The sequence below is a fragment of the Balaenoptera musculus genome, chromosome X, assembly GCF_009873245.2.
Source record: "Balaenoptera musculus isolate JJ_BM4_2016_0621 chromosome X, mBalMus1.pri.v3, whole genome shotgun sequence".
Classification (NCBI taxonomy): domain Eukaryota; kingdom Metazoa; phylum Chordata; class Mammalia; order Artiodactyla; family Balaenopteridae; genus Balaenoptera; species Balaenoptera musculus.
This window is the reverse complement of record NC_045806.1, coordinates 72,434,015-72,455,186: the sequence shown is the minus strand read 5'-3', so window position 1 is coordinate 72,455,186 and position 21,172 is coordinate 72,434,015. Positions and strand designations below refer to the sequence as shown.

Here is a 21,172-nt window from a genome sequence, read left to right as displayed (position 1 = left end):
GACTGTCTTTTCAAATGTATGGATCCCAACACAAAGTTACAAAGCACAGGAAGTTTAAGGAGTTTGCTCATGGTCTCACAGCTAGTCAGTGGTAGAGCTGGGCTTGGAACCCAAACAGTCTGGCTCCAAAGTCCAGGCTCATGAAACACTATAACAGACGAGGAAATCAAATCACAGAGGTCAGATTATCTCCCAACACTCACACAGCTAGTTAGTGACAGAATTGTCTCTTTTTCCACTCTGCCTACAAATCCTGATCTCTCCATTCTGTGTAAACAGTGCTGTCACCCCAAAAAAGAAAATGGATTTATCAGGTTATTACAACAGTGGCTAAGAGATGAGTTATTTAGAATAATAAAGATGATGGGGTTTACTTGTTCATAAAAAGAAAAACTGATAGGGTTAGTACCATTTTACCTTGTTCTGAGGCAAATACACTTAGCTCCTCACTCAAAACACTGAATAAATATACTGGAGATTCATCGATTGTTTCTCTTTGAAGGTCATAGAAAATATATTTCTAAGTCTAATCAGGGAAGAGAGGAGACAACTCTTTGATTCCATCTGATCCTTAAATTGTGGTTATTCATTTCATTTAGAAATAATCCTCTTCTTTAGTCCTAAATTCGTTGTACATATCTGTATATTAATAAAAAAAATCTTTATACCCCTTAGAAATGAAAAATGACTTTTATTCTGGGTTGCTTAGCAGCAGAAGTATATTGCAGAAATGTACAGTATGATTTCTGAATCAATAGATGTTGCATGAATCAATAGTTGTGAAGGGTGTTATTATAAGAGTGTTATTATAAGCAAAGAAAGCAACCTTGAGATGGACAATACAGGAACACAGAAAACAGTAAGTATTTCTAGGGTTTTAAAAGTCCATTTCCATTCTAAGTTATTTTAGAGCATTTTCACCCCAAAATATATGCAGCATGATTAAAGCGAATAGAAAAGTCGGTCTTTCTATGATTAATTTAGTTTCTGAAATTTCACATTATTTGCCAAATACTCTGAAACAAAATTTTTACATTCTATCATTAACATCTGTAGTCCTTTTTAAATTGGAACTTGAGAATCACTTAGCGAACTTTTCTTTTAGACTAAAGAGTAAAGAGAGAGAACTATATACAACTGATTTTCTTGTACAAATAATTTAGTGTTTCTATCAGGTGAAGCTGAAATATCCAGACAGATGTAAATATAGAAATTCCTTTTTTGTGCAGTAAGTTATTTCTGAATGCTGGAACATTTGGGAATCAGCTCCCCCATGAAATTAAAACAACAAAAGATTTATTTTAGTACATCTCTAGCCACGTTCAATCCATTCATAAATAGTGTAATTAAATCCTATTTTCATAAATATTCATGAGGTACTTGCCTACACCAAAAGAAAAAAGAACTGTACAATCAGTCCTTAAAAATAAGTGATAATGAAGCCTATAAAGTTCAACAACATAAATATCATTCAAAGTATCGCAATATTTGGAAATTCTAATTTTAACCACTGTTACGAGAAAAGAAAATGCTTGCTGTATTTTGAGTACTTGACTTACTCAATAATTAATTGTGAGTCATTCTTTTTTATATGAATTGGAGTTGTCCTGGCACTGGCACCTGGAGTATTTGGGTGGGTATGTGAGGAAGGGTTAAATTAAATCCACCATATAATAATGAATTAATTATTATTGGTTATAATATTCAATGTCCCCAATGACACTTTCACTTTTCACTAGAATATACAAGGTGACGAGACTGACCATTAGATTACACATCTCACAAAAGTGTCAGGTGAGTGATAGAATATAAATCCATTGCAATATAAATCCAGTACAGTAGTTCCCAGATACTGGTCCTTAATCCTTTGCCTTGCTGAATGGATAAGAATCATCCAGGAGTTAGTTAAAAATAAAATTCCAGAGCCTGATTTACTAGGCCTGTAGCATGGTTCAGGAATCTCAATTTTTAACAGATACTGGCACTCCCAGAGTTAGCTAATTCCTAGAGAGCCCATACCAGCAACCACCTCCTATATCAAACATTCATACTACAAGTGAATATTCCCCTTAATCTAATGCACCCAAGGGTCAAGTACTGGACAACTAGAGATAACCTCTATAGCCCAGAGCCTGCTGAAATTATTCAAACTCTCTCCAATCCTAAATGTGTTCAGTGTATCTACCTTGCCTCACCCATTCCTTCCCACAATAAACCCAATAAAGGCTCTGGCTCATAACTTCCCCTCAACTCCTTATGCTTCCTGACCAGCCCTGGTGGGGTATGGCATGCCCTCACACACACACCTTGGCAACTATGCATAACATATCTTCTCAATTGCAGTCAAGTCTCCTGATCTGCTGTCCTTAGCATGCCTGATTCAACAAATCCCAGGTACATTTTAATCCTGGGTACTCTGTTGATCTCTACACTCCATTCACAGATTTCTTAGCTCTTAATACAACAAACCTTTTTTATATCTCTGTTTTGCATACACTCTGCTCTCTGCCTAAAGTAAATTTTTTCCCCTCACTTCCCAAATCCAGTTCCTTCTCTTTAATTCTCAACTTAAATATCACTTCCTCAGAGAGATCTGTTCTAATCAAACTATCTAAAATAGGTCCCTTTTATTTTTTTCCATCTCAGTTTCTTGTTTGTTTTCTTTATAGTATTCATTCCAAATTGCCATAATTAGGTTGTTTGGATACTTACTTGATTTTAGGTCTGTCCCCCCACAATAATAGAATCTCAGTGAGGACAGTGACTGCATCTGTCTTGTTCATCATAGGGCCTTAAGGCCTGAAACAATGCCTGACACATATTAAGCATTCAATGATACAGGACAAACATGCAATGCCTTTTAGTCAAAATTTATGCTGGAGAGATTGAACTCAATGACCATAATATGAAAGGCTGGGTCTTTGAATAATTAATTCATTTTTCTACCAGAAAGCTATTTGAACATATTCTGCATTTACCTAAATGACTGGTATAACTATATCTTACTAAAGTTCTGACTAATCTAACAATATTTCTTCTGTGCTGGTCATGTAAATGCCGGTAGTTCCAATTATTCAGTAAGAATACATTAAACTAGTATCATATTCTTAATACTATTTTCAAGCAGCAATAGCCTAACCTGGTATCTCTAATGAAATCTACCTCAAAGAAATGTGGTCAGATTTCCATACTAAGCAAAGAAACAAAAAGACAAATAGACAACAACCTGATACAATAACAGAAGTAATATTTGTTTCATGGTTCACATTACTCAGAATAAAAGAAGCTGAATAAACTATATATAGTACATAATCTGGATACTATTTTGAAATTTCCATTTTAATTACCTGATTATTAAACCTACAGTTATTTTTTTTATTAGTACCTTTGATAGCACTGAGTTCTAGGATAATTAAGCAACAAGGTTCTTCTTTTATTAAGACTTTACTTTTTTAGAGTAGTTTTAGGTTAACAGCAATATTGAAGAGATGTTACAGAGATTTACCGTATGCCTCTTTGCCTCCACACATGTATAGACCCCCTCATTATTAACAGACCCCACCAGACTGATGCATTTTTAAAATTGATGAACCTACACTGGTATATCATGATCACCCAAAGTTCATAATTTACATTATGGTTCATTCTTGGTGTTGTAAATTTTATGATTTTGGACAAATGTATAATGACACCTTATACATCATTATGTTATACAGAGCATTTTCACTTCCCTAAAAATATTCTGTGCTCCACCATTCTTTTCTTCCCCTGTAAATTTGTAGAAACCACTGATGTTTTTAGCGTCACTACAGTTTTGCCTTTTCCATGTCATAGAGTTGGAGTCATATAGTATATAACCTTGTAATATTGACTTCTTTCATTTAGTAATAAGTATTTAAGGTTCTTCCATATCTTTTCATGGCTTGATGGCTCATTTTTTTAAAGTGCTGAATAATATTCCATTTTCTGGATGTACCATAGTTTATACATTCACCTACTGAAGGACATCTTGGTTACTTCCAAGTTTGGGCAATTATGAACAAAACTGTTATAAACATTTGCATGTAGGTTTTAATGTGGACATAATTTTGGGTAAACACCAAGGAGTGTGATTGCAGGATCACATGGTAAAAGTATGTTTAGTTGTGTAAGAAACAGCCAAAGTATTTTCCAGAGTAGCCATAATATTTTGCATTCCTACCAGCAATGAATTAAAGTTCCTGCTGCTGCAAGCCCTCACCAGTATTTGGCATTCTGGTGCTCTGGATGTTGGCCATTCTAATAGATACATAGCTGTATCTCATTGTTTTAATTTGCAATTTCCTGATGAAATATGGTATGGAGCATCTTTTCATATGCTTATTTGCAGTATGTATAGCTTCTTTTGTGAGGTGACTATTAAGTTCTTTGGCCTACTTTATAATTGAGTTGTTTATTTTCCTATTGTTGAGTTGTAAGAGTTCTTTGTATATTTTGTGTAACAGTCCTTTATCAGATGTGTCTTTTGCAAATATTTATCCCAGTCTGCAGCTTGTCTTCTCATTATCTTGACATTGTTTTTTTCAGAGAAGAAGTCTTTACTTTTAATGAAGTCTAGCTTATTAATTATTTCTTCCACAGATCATGTCTTTGGTATTGTATCTAAAATGGCATCACCATATGCACAATCATCTAGATTTTTTCCCATGTTATCTTCTAAGAGTTTTGTAGTTTTGTGTTTTACACTTAGGTCTGTGATCCATTTTGAGTTAATCTTTGTGAAGGATATAAGATCTGTCTATATTCACTGTTTTGCATGTGGATGTCTAGTTATTCCAACACCTTTGGTTGAAAACACTATCTTTGCTGCATTGTACTGCCTTTGCTCCTCTTCAAAGATAATTCACTATATTTATGTGGGTCTATTATTGTACTCCTTTTCTGGCCCCTTAAAATATTTGTCTATTCTTTCACCAATACCATGCTGTCTTTATTACTGTAGGTATAAAATAAGTCTTGAAGGTGAGTAGTGTTAGTCCTCCAACTTTGTTCTTTTCCTTCAATATTGTGCTGGCTATTCTGTTTTTTTTGTTTTGTTTAGTTTTGTTTTTTGATTTTTTCATCTCAATATAAACTTTCAAAGCACTGTAATGACAGCCACAAAATAACTTGCTGAAATCTTTATTGATATTGCTTTGAATCTATTGATCATTTTGGGAAGAACGGACATCTTGACAATATAGAGTATTCCCATCCATCAACATGGAACATCTCTCCTTTTACTCCTGGTAAAAATGCTGTGAAAATTGTTGAAATGACAACAAAAAATTAGAATATTATATAAACTTAGTTGATAAAGCAGTGGCAGGTTTTGAGATGGCTAACTCCAATTTTTAAAGAACTTCTACTATGGTAAAACACTATTAAACAGCATTGTATGCTATAGAGAAATTGTTCATGAAAGGAAGAGTCAGTCATGGCAGCAAACTTTATTGTCATTTTATTTTGAGAAATTGACACAGCCACCCCAACATTCAGTAATCACCACTTTTATCAGTCAGCAGCTATCAACATGGAGGCAAGACCCTCCTTCAGCAAAAAAAATTATGACTCACTGAAGGCTCAGATGTTGGTGAACATTTTTTAGCAAAAAAGTATTCTTTATTAAGGTCTGTACACTTGCTTTTTAGACATAATGCTATTAAACACTTAATAGATTACAATATAGTGCATACATAACTTTTACATGTACTGGGAAACCAAAGAATTCATGTGACTCACTTTATTTTGATATTTGCTTTATTGAAGTGGTCTGGAACCAAACTGACAATATCTCCAAAGTATAATATAATGTATATAATTATTATATATTTAATATAATATAATATAATATAATATAATATAATATAATATAATATATTATAATATACCTTGGAGATATTGTGGGTTTGGTTCCAGACCACTTCAATAAAGCAAATATCACAATAAAGGTGTATATATATATATATATATATATATAATTCATTTATACATAATACACATATACATACATAATCAAATACATTGTTGTTATTATTATTTTGAACAAAGTGTTATCTGCTATCTATTAACTGTTATCAGTTAGAAGTTTTTGTTTTCTTGCAAAGCAAGTCTAATAGCAATAAATTCCCTCAATTTTTGTTTGTCTGAGAAAGTATTTATTTTCACTTTTGATGGATAATTTGGTAGGGTACAAAATTTTAGGTTGGTGATTTTCTTTTCCTCTCAACACTTTAAATATTTATTCATCCTTTATATCCTGTAGTTTGTAAATGATATGCCAATAAGTAGGGTTTTTTGTCATTTATCCAGCATGATGTTCTCTGAGTTTCCTGGATCTGTGGTTTGGTGTCTGACATTAATTTGGGGAAATTCTCAGTTATTGTTTTAAATATTTCTTCTGTTCCTTTTTCTCTTCTCCTTTTAGTATTCTCATTACACGTATGTTACATATTTTGTATTTGTCCCACAATTTTTGGATATTCTGTTGTGCTGCTTTCAAATTTTGTAATCTTTGTTTTTAGAATTGTATTAATATGTCTTGCAGCTCAGAGAGTCTTTTCTCAGGCTTGTTCTGTCAACTAATGAGCCCATCAAAGGCAACCTTCATTTCTGTTACAGTGTTTTATAATTTTTTGCATGTCTTTTTGGTTCTTAAGATTTCCGTTTCTCTGTTTGCATCATCCATCTCTTTTTGTGTGCAGTGTACTTTATCCATTAGACTGTTTAGCAAATTAATCATGGTTGTTTAAAAATCCTGATATGATAATTCCAATATCTCTGTCATGTCTGGTTCTGATGCTTCTTCTTTCACTACATATTGTGGTTTTTGCCTTTTGGTATGCCTTGTAATTTTTTCTTGATAGCTAGACATGATGTACCAGGTAAAAGAAACTGATGTAAATAAGCCTTTAGCAATGTGATGATAAGGTGTGGGGTGAGGTGTTCTACAATCCTATGAGTTGGTCTCAGTCTTTTAGTGCACCTATGCCTCTGGACTGTGAAATTTACAAGATTTTTTTTCTTACCTTTTTTCTCCCTTATTAGGTGGGACAGGATGGCTAGAGTGGCTGGAACTGGGTATTTCCCCTATCCTTGTTGGTAGACTAGAACCAGCTGGAGTTGGATATTTCCTTTCCCTCAGGTCAGTTAGGCTCAGATAACACACTGGCAGGCTAGGCTCTGGTTAACTAGTTTCCTCTTAAGAGGAAGCCTTGTTAAGAACAGAGTGTTTTGGAGGATCAGTTCAAGATGGTGGAATAGAAGGATGTGCACTCACTCCCTGTTGCAAGAGCACCAGAATCACAAATAACTGCTGAACAATCATTGACAGGAAGACATGGAACTCAACAAAAAAGATACCCCATATCCAAAGACAAAGGAGAAGCCACAATGAGATGGTAGGAGGGGCACAATCACAACAAAATCAAGTCCCATAACCACTGGGTGGGTGATACACAAACTGGAGAACAATGGTACCAACAGAAGTCCACCCACTGTAGTGAAGGTTCTGAGCCCGTTAGGTTTCCCAACCCGGGGGTCGGGAATGGGAGGAGGATTCCTAAAGAATCAGACCTTGAAGGCTAGTGGGATTTGATTGCAGGAGTTTGACAGGACTGAGGGAAACAGAGACTCCACTCTTGGAGGGCACACACAAAGTAGTGTGAGCATCAGGACCCAGGGGGAAGGAGCGGTGACCCCATAGGAGAAAGAACCAGACCCACCCGCTAGTGTTGGAGTGTCTCCTGCAGAGGTGGGAGGTGGCTGTGGCTCACTGTGGGGACAAGGACACTGGCAGCAGAAGTTCTGGGAAGTGCTCCTTGGTGTGAGCCCTCCCGCAGTCTGCCATTAGCCCCACAAAAGAGCCTGTAACCTCCAGTGCTGGGTCATCTCAGGCCAAACAACCAACCAGGAGGGAACTCAGACCCACCCAGCAGCAGACAGGCAGATGAAAGTTTTACTGAGCCCTGCCCACCAGGGCAACAACCAGCTATACCAAACACCAGTCCCTCCTATCAGGAAGATTGCACAATCCTCTTACATAGGCTCATACACCAGAGGGCAGACAGCAGAAGCAATAAGAACTACAATCCTGCAGCCTGTGGAACAAAAACAACATTCACAGAAAGATAGACAAAATGAAAAGGCAGAGGACAATGTACCAGATGAAGGAACAGGACAAAACCCCAGAAAAACAGCTAAATGAAGTGGTGATAGGCAACCTTACCGAGAAAGATTTCAGAATAATGATAGTGAAGATGATCCAGGACTTTGCAAAAAGAATGGAGGCAAAGACCAAGAAGTTGCAAAAAATGTTTAACAAAGACCTAGAAGAATTAAAGAACAAACAAACAGAGATGAACAATACAAACACTGAAATGAAAAATACACTAGAAGGAATCCATAACAGAATAACACAAGCAGAAGAACGGATAAGTGACCTGGAAGACAGAATGGTGGAACTCACTGCTGCAGAACAGAATAAAGAAAAAAGAACGAAAAGAAATGAAGACAGCCTAAGAGACCTCTGGGAGAACATTAAATGCAACAACATTCGCATTATAGGGGTCCCAGAAGAAGAGAGAGAGAAAGGACCTGAGAAAATATTTGAAGAGATTATAGTCGAAAACTTCCCTAACATGGGAAAGGAAATAGCCACCCAAGTCCAGGAAGTGCAGAGAGTCCCAGGCAGAATAAACCCAAGGAGAAACATGCCAAGAAACATAGTAATCAAATTGACAAAAATTAAAGAAAAAGAAAAATTATTAAAAGCAACAAGGGAAAAGCAACAAATAACATACAAGGAAACTCCTATAAGGTTAACAGCTGATTTCTCAGCAGAAACTCTACAAGCCAGAAGGAAGTGGCATGATATATTTAAAGTGATGAAAGGGAAAAACCTACAACCAAGATTACTCTACCTGGCAAGGATCTCATTCAGAATTGACGGAGAAATCAAAACCTTTACAGACAAGAAAACCTAAGAGAATTCAGCACCACAAAACCAGCTCTACAACAAATGTTAAAGGAACTTCTCTAGGCAGGAAACACAAGAGAAGGAAAAGACCTACAAAAACAAACCCAAAACAATTAAGAAAATGATAATCAAATCATACATATTGATAATTACCTTAAATGTGAATGGATTAAATGTTCCAACCAAAAGACACAGGCTTGCTGAATGGAGACAAAAACAAGACCCATATATATGCTGTCTACAAGAGACGCATTTCAGACCTAGGGACACATACAGACAGAAAGTGAGGGGATGGAAAAAGATAGTCCATGCAAATGGAAATCAAAAGAAAGCTGGAGTAGCAATTCTTCTATCAGGCAAAACAGACTTTAAAATAAAGACTTGTACTCAGAAAACTATAAAACACTGATGAAAGAAATCAAAGATGACACAAACAGATGGAGAGATATACCATGTTCTTGGATTGGAAGAATCAATATTGTGAAAATGACTATACTATCCAAATCAATCTACAGATTGAATGCAATCCCCGTCAAATTACCAATGGCAGTTTTTACAGAGCTAGAACAAAAAATCCTAAAATTTGTATGGAGACACAAAAGACCTTGAATAGCCAATGCAATCTTGAGGGAAAAAAATGGAGCTGGAAGAATCAGATTCCCTGACTTCAGACTATACTACAAAGCTACAGTAATCAAGACAATATGGTTCTGGCACAAAAATAGAAATATAGATAAATGGACCAGGATAGAAAGCCCAGAGATAAACCCATGCACCTATGATCAACTAATCTATGACAAAGGAGACAAGGATATACAATGGAGAAAAGACAGTCTATTAAAAAAGTGATGCTGGGAAAATTGGACAGCTACATGTAAAAGGAAATTAAAAGACTCCCTGACACCCTGTACTAAAATAAACTCAAAATGGATTAAAGACCTAAATATAAGACTGGACAGTATAAAACTCTTAGAGGAAAACATAAGAAGAACACTCTTTGACTTAAATCACAGCAAGATCTTTTTTGACCCACCTCCTAAAGTAATGGAAATAAAAACAAAAATAAACAAATGGGACCTAATGAAATTTAAAAGCTTTTGCACAGCAAAGGAAACTATAAACAAGATGAAAAGACAACTCTCAGAATGGGAGAAAATATTTGCAAACAAGTCAATGGACAAAGGATTAATCTCCAAAATATATAAACAGCTCATGTAGCCCCATATTAAAAAAAACAAACAACCCAATCAAAAAATGGCGGAAGACCTAAGTAGACATTTCTCCAAAGAAGCCATACAGATGGCCAAGAGGCACATGAAAAGATGCTCAACATCACTAATTATTACAAATGCAAATCAAAACTACAATGAGGTATCACACTGGTCAGAATGACCATCATCAGGAAATCTACAAACAACAAATGCTGGAGAGGGTGTGGAGAAAAAGGAATCCTCTTGCACTGTTGGTGGGAATGTAAATTGATACAGCCACTATGGAGAACAGTATGGCGGTTCCTTAAAAAACTAAAAATAGAATTACCATATGACACAGCAATCCCACTACTGGGCATATACCCAGAGAAAACCATAATGCAAAAAGACACATGCACCCCAATATTCATTGCAGCACTATTTACAATAGCCAGGTCATGGAAGTAACCTAAGTGTCCATCGACAGATGAATCGATAAAGAAGATGTGGTATATATATATACAATGGAATATTACTCAGCCATAAAGTGGAATGAAATTGGGTCATTTGTAGAGACGTGGATGGACCTAGAGACTGTCAAGCAGAGTGAAGTAAGTCAGAAAAAGAAAAACAAATATCGTATATTAATCCACATATGTGGAATCTAGATAAATGGTACAGATGAACCAATATGCAAGGCGGAAATAGAGACACAGTTGTAGAGAACAAAGCTATGGACACCAAGGGGGGAAAGCAGGGTGGGGGGTGGTAGTGATGGTTGGATGAATTGGGAGCTTGGGATTGACATATATACACTAATATATATAAAACAGATAACTAATAAGAACCTGCTGTATTAAAAAAATTAAATTAAAAAAATAAAAATTAAAAGAAAAACAGTGTGTTCTGGCAGTTTTGAAAATGGTTCCTTTTCTTGACACCCTGCAGAAGCAGAAGGAGATATTTTCCAATATTTACTGTTGAGCCAAGTCAAGCTCCTAGAGGTAAATCTCACAATATTTTGAAGGACACTGTATGACTGGGTCCCCTTGGAGTTTTTCACTCTCAGGGTTGTCCATACTGAGCTTCTGGCAATTCGTAAATTAGAGTTTAGGTTTTTCTACCCTGTCACTGTTTCTTGAGCCAGTTTCTGCTGGTGAGTCTCTGCTCCAATACAAAGTGACTCTCTTTATTTGCCTTTCTCTCTCTACAATCTTAGGCAGAGCAGTTTGTCCTGTGTCCTCCCCTCTCTTACAAATCCAGGAAGAGTTGTTGATTTTTCAGTCTGTTCAGTTTTTTACTTGTTGTTAGGACAGAATGGTGACTTCCAAGCTCCTTTCATGTGGACCAGAAACCAGAAATCCTACACTTACTTTTTCAGAAAGACCAAGGCTAAGTGAGTGAGCTGTGATAACATATGTACTATATTCCAGAATCTTCCTCAATTTGCTTATGATTTTTTTCACTTATATATTAGATTTTTATAACTGGATTTCTACAATGTCTCTATTCTTCCCCATAATAACAACTACAACCCATGATATTTATTCCACCATATCTATCTTTGCCATCATATAAAGCATCCAAGTGAAGAAAGACAAATATGTAAACACTATTAAACTATGTGACACAGAGAAGATTTGATTTTCTCGTTGAAATGTATGCTAAGAGCACACTGACAGCAAACCTCAGAAATGAAAGACAACAAGAAAGGCAACAAATTTCTGACAATATCATCTCTTGTTTCATCTGAAACTCAAAGGAAAACTAATATTAGCTCCACTAAGCTAAATGATTAGTAAACCTAAGGTAAGACACCAAGCTATCTAAACATGATCTGACAGAGTAGATAATGCAAATGACAACCCCAAAATGATTGGATTAATTTTGACTTAGTATCTTTATTTGAATAGCTCAGAGGAAAAGATAAGGCAACAAATATCTGCTCTAGGGTATGATATCTGACATTGAATTATCCAACATAAAAAGAATAGGGCTGACTCTTAGCATTGAAGTAAGAGAGGGAAAACTGTTAAACCCTACAGAGGAAAATTCTCCAGGAATATGGTATAGAGAGGCAGGTAAGGAACTGTCAGAAAGAAATTATTTTGTGGCAAGTAGTAGTTCTACAAAATGTATTTTGATATCCCTTAGGATTAGTGATTAAGGATTAATTCCTTTCATTCATTCATTTATTCACTTATTCACTCACTCATTCATTTATTCACTTGAGAAATATTCACAGAAAATGGCTTAATTGCCCCTCGGTGATCACCTGGCATTTACTCTTCTTTGTAACCCTAGTATGGAGCACAGTGGCTGACCTATACAGGTTTGAGCAAACATCTGAAGGAAATGAGGAACTAAAGTATGTGATATACTCACTGTAAGCTAGATTTCAAGGAAGGATGTTCTAAAACTTTCTTTCAGTATTTAACTAACATAGTACCCAATAGAGAAGAGGGAAAAAGGCTAAACATACATTGTTGGCACTATATGAGTGCAAGCTTGAATGATTAAACTAGAGATTCACTACTAGTTCTACCTTTATTCTCTTTGTTAATTCCATAGCATGCTACATTCTTAGATTCTGCTAGATACATACATCTATTCTCAATTTCAATACCACAAGGAAAGTCCATCAAGCTGGAAAATATGAGCCATTAGTAGCCATTAGTCATTTTGTACTCCACAAGATCACAGGGCAACACACCTAATGAAAATGACCAAGAATAACTTGAAAGAATGAAATTTTAAAATAGTAAAGCCATGCTTATCTAAGACCTGTTTTCTTTAGTGTTGGGCTTATATTTCATAGGTTTTAAGCCTACTACTATATACTGATATGTACAACACCTTTGGTGCATGATTGAAATGAGAAGCTTGGGATAATTAAACTCTGTAATTGTATGAAATGAGCTTACAGTCATTTTAAAAGTTCAGAGCCAATCAATTTAATATGGATATGACTTCCCTGTAAATTCTAAAATAGAAATGTGTTATGACCAATGAGTATTACATAGACCATTTCTGCCTTCAGGTAAGTATGCTAACTTTATTTCTACTAGAAGCATGAGTATGGTAAAATTGCCCTATATAGTATATTCTTTCAATATGAGCACAACTCACAATGTATAATATTTCATCTTAAAGTTAATAAAGAGAAACTTAAGTTATTTTACTTTCTTTAGTATCAGACCTTATTGGGTAAGACCCAATATTATCTCAACTCAGCTTGGTTTTTATTTGTTTGCTTGTTGTTTTCCTTATGAAATTAATCTTTCTTCTCACCTAAGTGGGAGTGAAATAGAAAATTCTAAAAATGAATTGTAAATGGTACAAAAGGAAGAAATACATGTAACTTTGGTTTGATTACATTGTAAGTATTAACATCATTCATCTCTCTCTCTCTCTCTCACACACACATACACACACACACACACACACACACATCAGGAGATTAGTCTCAATGCCACTGTGTAAAATGCATATGAGTCACTTCCATAAGTTTCCATTATGATTTATGTTTAGCATTTATGAAACTGGAAAATAAATTTTTGAGTTTGTAAAGGGTAAAACATCTATCTCTCTACAAATTTAACTAGTTAAAAGTGGAAAATATTGCATTGGAAGTTGTGATGGCTAGTTTTATGTGTTAATATGGCTTGGCTATAACACTGAGTTATATAATCAGACACTAATCTAGGTATTGCTGTGATGGCTGTTTTGTATGGCATCCAAAATCAGTTGCCTTTAAGTAAAGAAAATTCACCATCAATAATGTAAGTTATATATATATATAATTATAAATATATATGTATATTTTATTTTATATATATATATAGTCATGGATGTGGGGCGTGTACACACACACACACACACATTCATGACAAAATAAGGAGAAATACTCACAACAGTTACTCTTCCAGGTTATATAACTGGCCACATGGTAAGTATAACTACCTTCATCTACTAGCCATTCTGTATTCCCATGGCCTTCTCCAAGCACCTTAACTGGTCCTGGTTCTTTACTTGGTAGAGTGACCCAAACCTTCATCCTAAACATTGGGGCCATTAATAGTCCTGTCTGGACTAGGTTGTTGTGGTTTTCCATTGACCTTAATCACAGGGCATGGTAATAATAATAGACACCCTAAGAGATCTCCTGTATTTCAGACACACTCTTCCTTGCCTCTATTATGGAGTAGTTCAATTTCTTCTTGGTAGTTGGGATCCATCACCCCCAGCAGCACAGTAATTCCCTTCTTTGCTGTTGATTCAGTGGCATGAGGAGCCTAAAGTGGTCAGGCAACTGTCTTAAATTCCAGTTCAATGGAATCATTGTTGTCTCTACTAGTAGAAGCATTCTTCCCTTCAGAACAAAAACCTCTAGGACAACAGAACATAAGGTCCTGGAAAAAAGGAAGCAAAATTTTGCTAGTGTGTCACTAAGGGATCACAGTGAGTGGTGCCATTCCTACTTCCACTCCTTGATTCCTGGACCTGTGAATCCTAGCTATTGGAGAAACAACACCATATATTTGATGCTGATTCAGAGCATACACAGCCTTCTGGAGAATATTGCCCAGTACTTCAAGGTATTGGCACCTAGTTGGCACTGTAACTGAGTCTTTAAAAGGCCATTCCACCATTGTATCAAGCCAGCAGCTTCAGGATGGTAAAGAATATGGTAACACCAGTGAATTCCACGGGCCTAGTACTACACTTCATTTGTTGTGAAGTGACTTTCTTGATCAGAAACAATGCTGTGGGGCTTCCCTGGTGGCACAGTGGTTAAGAATCTGCCTGCCAATGTAGGGGACACGGGTTTGAGCCCTGGTCCGGGAATATCCCACATGCCGCGGAGCAACTAAGCCCGTGCGCCACAACTACTGAGCCTGCACTCTAGAGCCCATGAGCCACAACTACAGAAGCCCACGTGCCTAGAGTCCATGCTCTAGGCTTCTCTTGTTGCTCTAGGCAACAAGAGAAGCCACCACAATGAGAAGCCCGTGCACCACAACGCAGAGTAGCACCTGCTCTCCACAACTAGAGAAAGCCCGTGCACAGCAACCAAGACCCAATGCAGCCAAAAATAAATTAAAAAAAAAGAAAAAAGAAACAATGTTGTGTGTAATACCATGACAGTGGAAGACATTCTGTAAGTCCATGGATGGCAGTTTTGGAAGAAGCATTATGAGTAGGGAAGGAAAATCCATATTCAGGGTAAGTGTCTGTTCCAGTAAGAACAAAATGATGCCCTTTCCATGATGAAAGGGGTCCAATGTAACCAACCTGCCACCAGTAGTTAATTAATCACGCTGGGGAATGGTGCCATACTGGAGACTCATTGTTGGTTATGGATGCTGGCATTGGATACTCAGTGGTTGCTGTAACCAAGTCAGCCTTGGTGAAGTCCATGTTGCTGAGTCAATGCATAAGAGAAGCCTCTTCCACAGGAAAAGAAGACTCACCAGAATGTAGGAGCTCAATGTCTCCAAGTTCAACAGGGTCTCCCACAAGTCCCAAATCCAACATTTAGTACCCCATTTCTTCCCAATAAATGTCTTCACATTGACTCTAAACATCCTACAAGGCTGAGAATTCAATTTGCATTGTAATTCAGACAGTAGGAGGATGAGATTCTGGGTTTGATTTTCAGCAATCTTGTTCCAGCAGCTATAGGAAATAAGGGTCTCCTTCATGGTACACATAGAAATTTTCAGGTCATTTATGCAGTGCTTGAGTTGGGAATTCAAATCCCTGCACTCACCTTTTTCTTTCTCTTCTTTGTCCAGCAACATTAGGAGCAACTAGCCAATATCACTTCACTAGTTAGCTTGTCAAAAATGTTCCAAAGTATCATATACACAGTCACTCAGATCCTTACTTCTTGTAAGTGGTTGATTAGGAGTATCTAACGGTGATATTTTGTGTATCTATATTGTCAGATTATGCCATGGTCTATGAGTGTTCTCTTTACTACTAGAAATAGAGTCATTAGCACATTTAAATATAATCAGATTAGAGAGCCATTTCCAGAAACCCCAGAACCCAATTCAAAAAACCTCATCTTTAAAATTCTGTCTCTCTAGAACCACTCTGGGTACCAAAATCTGTATTAGTCAGGGTTCTCCTGAGAAACAGAACTAATTGTATACATACAATTATATATATATATATATATATATATATATATATATATATACACACACAATTCTATAATATATATATTATTCCGTTTTTCTTTCTCTGGAGAACCCTGACTCCCTGACTGATAGAGCTTTTGGTACTGGGAAGTGAGGTGCTACTGTAACAATAATGAAATAGTGGAAGTGACTTTGGAATTGGGTAATAAGTAGAAGCTGGAAGAATTTTGAGGCACATAATAAAAAAATGCCTAAATTGTGTAGAAGAGAACATTGGTAGAAATATGGATGTTAAAGGTGATTCTGGTGAGAGTTCAGAAGGAAATGAAGAGTATGGTAAAGAGAATTTCTATTATCTTAGAGAATACATATATCACCATGAACAGAATTTTGATTGAAATATGGTGTTAAAGGAGTTTCTGACGAGATTTCAGAAGGAAGTGAGGAGCGTGTTATTGGACACTGGAGAAAAGGCAATCCTCATTTTAATGTGGCAAAAAACTTGGCTTAATTGTGCTCTGCTGTTAGTGGGAAGGTAGAACTTCTAAGTAAGTTCTGAGACATATAGCTGAGATTTCCAAGCAAAGTGTGGAATGTACAGCCTGGTTTCTCCTTGTTCCTTGCTTACAGTAAAGTGTGAGAAGAATGAGATAAACTGAGAACAGAACTGTTAAGAAAAAAGGAGCCAGACTTGATTATTTGGAAAATTCTTAGCATGTCCAGATAGCATTTTCTGGGCTAAGTGTGTGACTGCACAAACTTTTCCTGAAGAGATTATGCCTGTGACTCATGGATCCAGTCAACCATCTCAGTAGAAGCCAGGAATAGAGGTGGGTTATCCAGTTCTGTAATGGCATGGATCCCCTTGACATACACGGAAGAACTGACAAGGTTTTTGAGAATGTTATATCAGAAGGAACACTGAAAGCTGTGACTGAAGGAGCCAGAGACAGGATGAAATGCAGAAAGGCTATCAGATTTCTGAGATTCTACTGGTAGAAACAGACTGATAGAAATACTCAAACATGAGCTCTTGAAGAAGAGCTGAAAAAGAATGACTATAAGGGCAGAGTCATGGGTGCAGAGGCAGAGAAGCTAGAGACAGGAACAGAGGCAGGTCCTGGCAGGGCCTCCTTGGGCCCAAAGGGTAGATTGGGTAAAAGAAGTTTATTTTCAGGCCACAAAAACAAGTGGACTCTTCCTTTCTGGGTTTCAGATTTGCTTGAGACTACTGATTTATTTATTCCTTCCAATTTCTCCCTTTCATAATGGGAATGTCTATCCTATGCTTGTACTATCATTGTATTTGCAAACAAATAACTTGTTTTCTGTTTCACAGGTCCACAGATGATGAGGAATTTTGTCCCAAGGTGAATCATACCCAGAGTCTCACCCATACCTGAATTAGTGTCCTTAAATGAGATTTGGAACTTTTTGACTTGATATTTAGATGAGATTTTAGAGTTAATGCCAGAATGGTTTAAGACTGTTGGAGATGTTGGGATGGGATGAGTATATTTTGTATTTTGTATTTTTGTATGAGACAGATGTGAATTTTGGGAGGTAGAGCACATACTGTACTAGGTTGAACAGTATCCTACCAAAATCCATGTCTACCTGGAACCTCAGAATATGATCTTGCTTGGAAATAGAGTATTTGTAGGTGTAATCAAGTTAAATGAGATTATACTGGATTTGGGTGCACACTAAATCCAAACATTGGTGTCCTTATAAGGAGAGAAAGATTTGGACAAACACAAAAACACACACAGGGAAGAAGTCCACATGAAGACTGAGGCAGAGATTGGAGTGATGCAGCCACAAACCAAGGGGCAGCAAGGATTGCTGGGACCACTGAAGCAAGGAGGAGGCGAGGATGGGTTCTTCCCTAGAGGTTTCAAGAGAGAAAGAGCTCTGCTGACACCAGGATTTCAGACTTCTTGCCTCCAGATCCATAAGAAAATAAATTCCTGTTGTTTTAAGCCAGTCTGTGTAATTTTGTTATAACAGCATAGGAAACTAAAAAAGAAGGTGTAAGTCTGTAAAGTACTTCACATTAACAATTTTACTCAAATAACATTTCTTTCAATGGTGAGAATACATACACACATAAATTGATTCTAATTTCAGATTAAGATATATATATATATATACATTTACAGATAAATATATAGATACATCTTAATCTAAAATCAGAATCAACTAATCCATACAACATGGCCTTCTATTTCTTTCTTAGTTTCTTGGAAATGTAACCATTGTCAACAAAAGACTTGTCAGTTTCTCATCTTTTCAAAGAGGATTAGAGAATACAAACTTCCTGTGGGTGAGATAAGTTCTTTCATCTTACAAAAAGCAATAGAGAATGCATCCTAATATAACACACATCGTAAAGTATTTAAACAACTTTACTACAGCATTCAAAATACAAATCTGAGCAGTCATTCTTTTCCCTTTTTCCTCCTGCTCTCTCCCATATTATCTAGGTTTACTGAAGTTACAGTTTTAAGACTGGGAAGTGTGACTAGGGAAAGGTGTGTTCCCCGCCCCCTCAGCAATTCTTCAGATGTGTCAGTGTCATAAAAGACAGAAAGGCTGCAGCAATGTTCCAGACTCAAGGAGACTAAATAGAGACAACAACTAAACGCAACATACTTGATCCTAGGTTGGATTCTGTACTGGAGGGGTTTAAAAATTAGTTTTAAAGACACTACATGTCAATTGACATAACTGGAATATGGATATTAAAGTATTTTATAGATGTTAAATTTAATGATTATATATACCAGATAGAGTACTGGTTTCCTACCTTCCTCCTTTTCCTGTCAGAAGTTTTTCAAAAATTAAAGAGATTTTAGCCCCACAGTGAATTTTTGAAGGCTTTATTTCTTCATAAAAAACGAATTTACCAAAACGTTATGAAACATTACTTTAAAAAGTTAATGGAGTATAATCTGTAAAAATGTTGAGTAGCTATGTTGTACACCTGAAACTAACATGATGTTGTAAATCAACTATACTTCAATTAAAAAAAAATTTATAAAAGTATTGTAATGATGTTAAATTTGCTAAAAAGTTGAGCATATAAAAGAATGTCTCTCTTAGGAAATACACAAAGAAGTATCTGGAAGTAAAGGCCAGGATGTATGTAACTCACTCAGAAGTGTATGTGTATATGTGTGTGTGTGTGTGTGCATACATACACATATGAGAGAGAGACAGAGAATTCATTAATATAAAGCTGACGGGGTAAAATGTTAAGGGATGCTGAATCTGTGTTATTGAGGGCTGGAGAGGGATTCCTTGAACCGCTCTTATTTATTCAGGTAACTCTCATTGGTGGACACTGGGTGTGGCTCAACATGCCAGCCCAGAGCGCCGGCGCTGGGAGAGCCCCAGCCCCTCCACCGCCCAATCCCTCCCCAGACCCCTGTACCCCCTACCCCCCTCCATGCCTCCGCCCCCTTCCACGCCCCCCTACCCCGTCCCTTCCTCCTTCACTTCCCTGCCCCTCCCCCCTCTAACGTAAACCCTGCCCACCCCACCCCCTGTCGCCCCTGCGGTACCCGTCCTGGGAGACGCCGCGCCGCCTCATCAACGTGGCCCCTGTGACCTCACTAAGCGGGTCTCCGCCTGGCGGCCCAGGGCAGGAGCGGCGGTGTCTCCGGGCGGCGGTGTCTCCGGGCGGCCGTGTCTTAGGGCGGCGCGGCCTCCGGGCTGCGTGCCCTCCAGCTCAGGACAGCGCCGAGGAGGAAGCGGTGGCCACGAGCTACTAGCGTCCAGTAGTGCATCAAGTGTGGTCGAGCGCCCGGCTCCCTCCTCAGTCCCACTCTCCCACTCTCTGCCACCATCCACCTCCCACGACGCCCCCCTCGACCCCGCAGCCGGCCTTCAGTCCACCCATCTACCTGCGCGTCTGTCACCGTTCCTCCCACCCCGTGATCACCGCCATCGCCTTCTACCTGTCGCCAGGCCCAGCGCCAAGGATTGGCCACATGTCACAGATGATGGCCTTAAAGTGCATCCACAAGGAGCTCCTCGACCTGTCCCGCGACCCCACCCCCACCACCCCCACCCCCCGCCCAGAGCTCAGCAGGGGTAGTGGGGGATGATATGTTCCACTGGCAAGCGACCATAATGGGGCCCAATGACAACCCCTACCAGGGAGGAGTCTTCTTCCTAAAGGTCCAATTTCCCTCCGATTAACCATTCAAACCACCCAAAATCGCATTCACCACCCGAATTTACCATCCAAACATTAACAGAAACGGAAACATCTGCCTGGACATCCTTAGATCTGAGTGGTCGCCAGCACTGACAATTTCCAAAGTATTGTTATCCATTTACTCCCTGTTGTGCGCCCCCAACACAGATGATCCTTTGGTTCCGGAAATTGCTAAGATCTACACAAAGGATAGGAGGAGGTATGACAGAATTGCTCGGGAATGGACTAAGAAATACGACATGCAACTTAAAAATAAATGATAATCCCATTGCCTTATTAAAGCTGGCAGTTTAATTGGTTACCTTTTGTTGGCTTTCTATGAAAGGAGGGCTCCCCATCCTCTGGGCATATGTGGTAACACCTCCTATATATCAGGGTGTGTGGAGGCGGTGGAGCAAGTCTGCAGGTGGAGGCAAGGGTGGAGGAGGGATTAGTGAATGGGGGTAAGGTTGGGGGTTTGGGTGAGTGTGACACCAGTTTTAATCCAGTTTTAACTAAAAGATTTCTTTATTGATTTAGGATTAGGAAAGCAAGAACAAGGGGGTGGTGGCTTTAGGATAAGGAGAGCAGTGCCACCAACCAGAGAGGTAATTTTTAATGTGAGTCTCTTAGA

General features: G+C 37.7%; 1 pseudogene; it reads left to right on the top strand.

Moving 5' to 3' along the window:
- The first annotated feature begins 20,341 nt into the window (after positions 1 to 20,341).
- On the top strand, positions 20,342 to 20,819 carry LOC118888313 (annotated as a pseudogene).
- The last annotated feature ends 353 nt before the right edge of the window (positions 20,820 to 21,172 follow it).